The sequence below is a fragment of the Ovis canadensis genome, chromosome 3 (genome assembly GCF_042477335.2).
Source record: "Ovis canadensis isolate MfBH-ARS-UI-01 breed Bighorn chromosome 3, ARS-UI_OviCan_v2, whole genome shotgun sequence".
Classification (NCBI taxonomy): domain Eukaryota; kingdom Metazoa; phylum Chordata; class Mammalia; order Artiodactyla; family Bovidae; genus Ovis; species Ovis canadensis.
Window position 1 is genome coordinate 1483056 of NC_091247.1, and position 6555 is coordinate 1489610.

The 6555-nt window shown below is 61.8% G+C and overlaps 2 long non-coding RNA genes across 2 annotated transcripts; one reads left to right on the top strand and one right to left on the bottom strand.

Moving 5' to 3' along the window:
* Positions 1-297: 297 nt before the first annotated feature.
* LOC138438008 (uncharacterized) lies at positions 298-4548 on the bottom strand. Its single transcript, XR_011256242.1, has 3 exons — positions 4243-4548; positions 3463-3679; positions 298-987 (listed from the first exon to the last, which is right to left on the bottom strand). It is a non-coding gene; the product is annotated as an uncharacterized lncRNA (long non-coding RNA).
* A 647-nt stretch (positions 4549-5195) lies between these two features.
* Positions 5196-6141, top strand: LOC138435326 (uncharacterized). The gene is made up of 3 exons (XR_011255037.1): positions 5196-5286; positions 5918-5975; positions 6054-6141. It is a non-coding gene; the product is annotated as an uncharacterized lncRNA (long non-coding RNA).
* Positions 6142-6555: the final 414 nt, after the last annotated feature.

Here is a 6555-nt window from a genome sequence, read left to right on the forward strand (position 1 = left end):
CCCACTTGGCACAAAGGGGGGATGCAGTGAACACACGCTGTACTTCAGAGTCAGTTAGGAGAAGAGGACTGAGATGCAAAGTGGTGAGTGTGCCTGGACAAGGCCTCTGGGAGACCCTCTGAGCCCAAGCTTAGGATGTCCACCTGCCTGGAGGAGCTCCGCTCTGGCCGCGTGGCCCCAGCCCCGCGGAGAAGACGCCTGGGCAATCTCCCTCGCCCCACTGCTCATCTGTTCCCCAAAGCTGCTGAGGAAGGAACGGCCTTTGATTTGCTAGAAAATGATTGATTTGACTCAGTCTGAAGCAGCAGGAGTCATTTTAATTAGCAACGTCTAATGCTGTTAGAAACGATTGCTGCAAATGTTAGCAGCTCCATTTGTTGTCTCTCGAAAGTCACTGCAGTGAAGACCCAGACGTGGCCCAGCCAGAGCGCTGGAGGGACCCTGCGGAGAGCCCGGCCCCTGGTGAGTCACGCAGACCCTGGCGGCCTCGAGGGATTGTCCTGGGGTACGGCCCGCCCCCGTCAGGCCTCCAGGGAAACACCACCTTGATGGCCGCCGGGGACACCAGGCTTGGTCAGTGACGGTCCACACCTGTGGGCGGCTCGTGTGCCTGGCACGGGGTCCTCTTGGGCTGGATTTCACTCAGCACGTGCAATACCCCGGGGACCCTGGCAGCGTCCCCTCCCACCTGTGAGCTGGGGACGGGCGAGGGTCCAGGGTCCACCCTGGTGAGTGGCCAGGGGGGGTGCCCACCCCTCCTCCAGGGCTGGTTCCAAAGCACTGAGGGGCTGGACATCGGCCACCTCTGGGCTGACAGAGTCCCTGTATTTTGTCCAAGCTCGGCCTTCTGCTCAGCTCTGACCGACACCCAGACAGGGCCTTGGCTGGGCCTGTGCTCGGGGCTGGTTGCATCCTTACTGTTGCCCTCACACCCCATGAGGGCAGGACCCCTATCCCTTGGCACAGTGTCCGGGGCTCAGGAGGCATCTGTAAAATGAATGAACAAGAAGATTAATTCACAGGGTGATGTTAAGGATTGAGTCTGCTAGCAACCAGGGTTCTTGGCCTTCCCCAATCAATAGAAATTGATCAGAGGCCAGACAAGAAATTCAGGCAAGGCTTTATGCGGCCCCTGCTGCAGCAGAGAGAGGCGAGAACAAACAGCTGCCCTCGCTTGCTCGCTGAGGGGGTTGAGCTGGCTCCTTACACGGGTGAGCAGGGCTGTGTCCAGGCTTTGGCCCAGAGGGGTGGTTGGGAGGCCTGCCCACCCCTTCGGGGGTGTTGAGTGCAGGGGCCACGCGCAGCACACCCTGCTTCTTTGGCCGCTGGTCGTCCGGAAGTGGCCGTGGGCTTCTGGGCTTTCGCAGCCTGTCCGTGCGTCGTGCACGCTGCGCACGAGCGTGCAGCTGCTGCGTCAGTCCCTTACCGTCTCGTTTTGCTTCTGGAGGAGACGTGTGTCCACGTGCAAGCACTGCAGCAAAGGGCCCCAGGTCCCAGCTGCCAGAGCCCGGCCTCCCCTCGATGCCTGACGGCTGCTCAGCGAGCGCTGCTGCGGGAGGAAGCGGGGAGGGCGGGCTGTTCCGTCCAGACGCCGCGCCACTCTCTCCAGTCCGCTCAGCCCCACCGAGGGCACTGGTGCTGCAAGCCTCAGGCCACGCCTGGCTCCCAGGGGCAGCCACGGCACCACGCGGCGACAAGCGGCCTTTCCTCCGAAGCCGCACTCCAAGCCCTGACAGGAGGTCTTTACGGGCCGGGCTCTGGAGCGGATCACACCTTCCCCTGCAGTCTCTCAATCCCCTCCACCCTTCATGGTCCATGGTGAAGAACGCCACCCCTGCATGAGTCTGCCCGGATGAGAGGGTGCCCTGAGGCTGAAACGCCTCCTTCCCAGGGCAGGCCCGCAGCCCAGACTCCCAGACGCGCCACCCTCAACCACCTGCCCTTGGGTGAGCTGGGCTGCGTCCAGCCCTCTTGCTGCCCCCGAGCCAGGGAGGGTCTGGGCTGTGGGGGGAGCACTGAGCAGAGCTCGATCCCTGGGTCGGGAAGATCCCCTGGAGGAGGGCATGGCATCCCATGCCAGTAGTCTTGCCTTGAGCATCCCATGGACAGAGGAGCCTGGCGGGCTACAGTCTATGGGGTCACAAAAGAGCTGGACACGACTGAGCGACTGAGCGCGCACACACGTGCTCCCTGATACAGGCTGGAGATTCAGGTTCTTCTCCAACAAGCCAGGGAGGCGATCAAGGGAAACAGGAGCTGAATCTAAGGTGGGGATGGGACCCCCCCGCCCCCGCCCCCGCCCCCGCCCCCGCCCAGTGTGTGTCTGCCAGGACTAGGGGCATCTGCTGTGCTTTGCTGGAAAATGGATGACGCTTCCTTCCAAGCTGATCACAGCCTGCGATCAGGCCTAGGCAACTCAGCTTTCCAAGAATCCGCCAGGCAAATCCTTCCCAGGCACCGACTGCAGTTTTCAAAGCTCTCTCATATCTGTTCTCTCATAAAAGAAAAGAAAAGAAAAGCCACTGCTTGTTGAGCGCTTGGTGTGTGCGTGCCAACTGCCGAGCAGCGGGAGTTAGAGCCGGTCTCGTCCGGCTGTGCCGTGGGTGAGGCCTTGTCATGGCGATGGTGCCCATGAGGAGACTGAGGTGCAGAGAGGTGAACCCACCTGCCCAGGGCTCCCCCGGTGGCCAGATGGTAAAGAATCTGCCTGCCAATGCAGGAGACCTGGGTTAGATCCCTGGGTCGGGGAAGATTAAGATCCCTTGGAGAAGCGGCATGGCAACCCACTCCAGTATTCCTGCCTGGAGAACCCCATGGACAGAGGAGCCCAGTGGGCTGCAGCCCACGGGGTTGCAAAGAGTCGGACCCAAGCCGAGCAACTGGCGCGACAGCATGGGGTCAGACAACAAAGAGGCCGAGAACTCGCTGCTCCCAAACCACACCCTCTGGCCTCTGTCCAAGGCTCCTGACCGCCTGCCCAACCGATGACCCAGAGCTCAGCTTTCCAGCAAGAAGAATCACGTTGCTGTGCAGAGGTAAGGACAGCTGGGCGTTGGCGATGTGGGCAGCAGGCACTCTTTACCTTCTGGGATTTCTGAAGATGTTCACGCAGAAAAGTGAAAAGTGAGTGATGAGCTCTAAAGGTGCCCAGGCCAGGCCTGGAGCTGAGGACCATGTCCCCCAGGCCTAGGGTCTCAGTGTCCAGAGTCTTCAAAACTTTAGCAAAAACAGCAAAGGGAAAGTTAAAGCCAATCTTTGCTGCAAAGGGAATTTAATCTGTACCTTTTCTCATCTTCTCCTCGACTTTAGGGCTCAGACGGTGGGGGTGAGGGGTGGGCGGCAGGCAGACAGGCAGGCATCCTGCCTGATTCACAAACAGACAGCTTGGTGGTCCGCACTCCTGGACGCCACTGTTTCATCCTTAGAGGCACCAGGGTGGGCGGGGCACCCGGAAATGCTCACCAGTGCTCCAGAGACAGCCGGGTTGGGTACCAGGCAGAGCTGGGGGTCAGGACTTCACAGCAAGAGGCTCTGAGGACGCTGGGGTCTCAGGAGGCCCTGGCCCTTTCCCAGCATGCCTGGCAAGGTAGTGGGGGGGCCTGCCGCCCAAAGAGTGCACCCTTGGGCAGGTGACAGCTCCTCTGTGTCCCAGCTGTCTCATCAGTGAAACCAGGGCGTCCTGAGGGTGAGATCACATAAAAGATGGTCTGACGCACAGTAAAGTGAGTCACTCAGTCCTGTTGACTCTTTTCAACCCCCTGGCCTGTAGCCTACCAGGCCTCTCTGTCCATGGGATTCTCCAAAAAAGAATACTGGAGTGGGCAGCCACGCCCTTCTCCAGGGGATCTTCCCAACCCAGGGACTGAAGCTGGGTCTCCTGCACTGCAGGCAGGCTCTTTACCATCTGAGCCACCTAACACTTGGTGAAAGCAGTCACTCCGAGCGTGAGCCGGCTGTGTGAGCCGGGAGCAGGGCAGAGGCAGGGGAGTCTGTGCACCACTTTCGTCGAAGTCTCTAGAGACGCTCACGTGGCTGACGCCCACATACAGAGCGACAAGCCCACCCCTGAGGAGACCCTCCCCAAGGTCTCTGGGGAGGCCCGCGTGGGGAGGCAGCGGGGCCCCGTGGGTGGACCTCACTCCTCCCCCCTAGCCAGGTTCTCCCAGTGCACAGAGCCCTGGGGCCCCTGGTGAGGCTGAGGAAACGGGGCTGCTCCCTCTTCCCAGGAGCCTGGAGTCTCACCTGGAGATCTCGTGGCAGTTCAAGGCTTGTCCAAGGCAATGGCAGGCCCGGAGAGCGATGCCCACACCCCAGGCCCTGCAAGAGGCACAGATAGAGGCTGAGGCGGGGAAGTGGAGCTGGGAGTCTAGTGGGGCACACCGCCGGCACGCAGCTGCTCCCCTCGGATGCCCACAGTCCCGGCCCCGAGGCGGACGCTGCCCTCTCCCCGCTGGGGGAAGCAGGGACCACCTCGCCCCCCTCGTCCCTGAGGCCAGGCTCTGCAGAGGGCGATCTGGGACCTGTGTGTGTCCCTGGAGCCTGAAGCCCAGCAGGTGCAGCGTGCACGCACCGATTAGTCAATTCCAAATCCCCGGCTGCCAGGCCGCAGGGGGTAGGTACATTTTTAGAAATCAGAACGTTGATAAAAATAGGTAGTTGGTGGGTCCTGATGGCAGAGGACGTTCCAGGCTCTCCAGCAGGTGCTTTGGGCAGAGGGCGGTCCCTCCTAACTGTGCTCTCGCGTGAAGTGCAAAGGGACAAAGCAGTCACGTCCCCGGGGAGAAAGTCTTTTTCCGAGGACCCCCTTCCCCAGCCTCAACACTCCGACATTCCAGAGCAGAGCCACCCGTCAGAGGCCCCTCACGCCCAGCAGAACCGGCAACTGCTGAGCGATGCACGCGCACCCTGGGCTCCCTTTCCGCGTGGCTGCCCCAGGTGAAGAACGCAGACTGCGAAGCTGAACCGGTCGGTCCACTGTGCACCAGGCCCCGTTCACCGTGACACGAGCCCCGCCCACCGTGGCCCGGGGCCCACCCACCGGGGCCCTGCCCCACCCACTTTGCCTTGGCCCCGCCCACCGTGCCCGAGCCCCGCCCACCATGCTCTGGCCCCGCCCGCCGTGGCCCTGGGTCCATCAGCCTTCCCGTTTGCCCCTAGAGGTGGGCGCTGGCGCTCGCCTCTAGGCCACTGGTTCTGCAGTTCCAGTTAACAGGGGCCTTGGCTTTCTCCCAGACACCCGTGAGTGAGTCGCCTTGAAGAGCAAGAGCCTTCGTTTTCGGCCCTCAGGCAGGTGTTAGGAAGTCGGGGCACGAGGGTCAAGAAAAACATGTCCCGAGGCTCTCTGCCGGGGAGGGGGGACGGGGGAGGGGGAGAGGGGATGCGAGGAGGGGGCGGGGCAGGGGCGGGGGCTGGGGGAGGAGCGGAGGCCGCCCCTGCTCTGCCTGGCCGTCTCATCTCCTCGCCTAGCTCAAGGGCGAGAAGCCTTCCTGACATTCAAGGCTGTTTCTGTGCTGAAAGCAGAAACACGCTGCTGGGGCTTAATAAGCCTACTTAATTAAGCCGTAAGTCTTAAAATTAAGTTACAGTGAGATCCATACATCCCTTTGAAGAAGTGTAAGTGAGGGCGGCAGCCGAGTCCCTGGGCTGGCAGGTGGGAGCCGCCCTCCACCTCCCCTGGCTCCTCTGAGTGGCCCTCGTGGTGCTGATAGCCCGGGGCGCTGCGCCAGCCTGGGGGCCTCACCCGGAAGAGCTCTGCCGCCCGCAGTGGGAGGACACTGGCCACGCCCCAGGGCTGCCCCGCGGCTTTGCGGGGCGGGTGCTCTTACCGGCCCAGCACGGCAGAAACTCAGGGCCGCAGAGTAAGGCTGCACGGTTGAGCCGCAGGTCCGTAGGCAACGCCTTCGTCTGCTCCCCACAGTTGTGCCGAGACCACTCCGCTTCTCTAGCCTGGAGCCTGCTCTGACTTCCACGACCAGGTCTGTTTTGCTAGATCAAAACCCTGCTGGAGGGGCTTCCCTGGGGGTCCAGTGGTTAACGCTCCGCCTTCAATGCAGGGAGAGTGGGTTCAGTCCCTGATCGAGAAGCTACGATCTCATCCGCTTCCCGCCAAGAAATCCAGAACGTAAGCAACAGAAGCAGCTACTGTGATGTGTCCAATAGAGACTTTAAAACGGTCCACATTAAAAAAAAATCTTAAAAAACATTACTGGAAATGATGAGTAATTGCTCGTTCCCTAACTCTGTTCCCAGCTCCGAAAGTGCCTAGCCCGCTGGTGACCGCTGCAAGGGCCAGGGGCACCACCGTGCCGGCTGGAACTGTGGGCAGAGGGCAGAGAGGCCGAGCCCCAGCCCCCGGCAGAACGGCACCAAGCTCCAGGGAGGAGCTGGCCCCACTGCTCCCCAGGTTCTGAGCAGGTGGTCAGGGCACCTGAGTGGGTCCCCAGGGATCTGCAGCAGAGGCTGGAAAAGCCAGCTGCCCGGGCTCCTGGAGGCCAGGGTCCTGGGGGTGCAGCCCCTCCTGCCGGGGAGATGAGGGGCCACCAGTTCCGGGGAAGT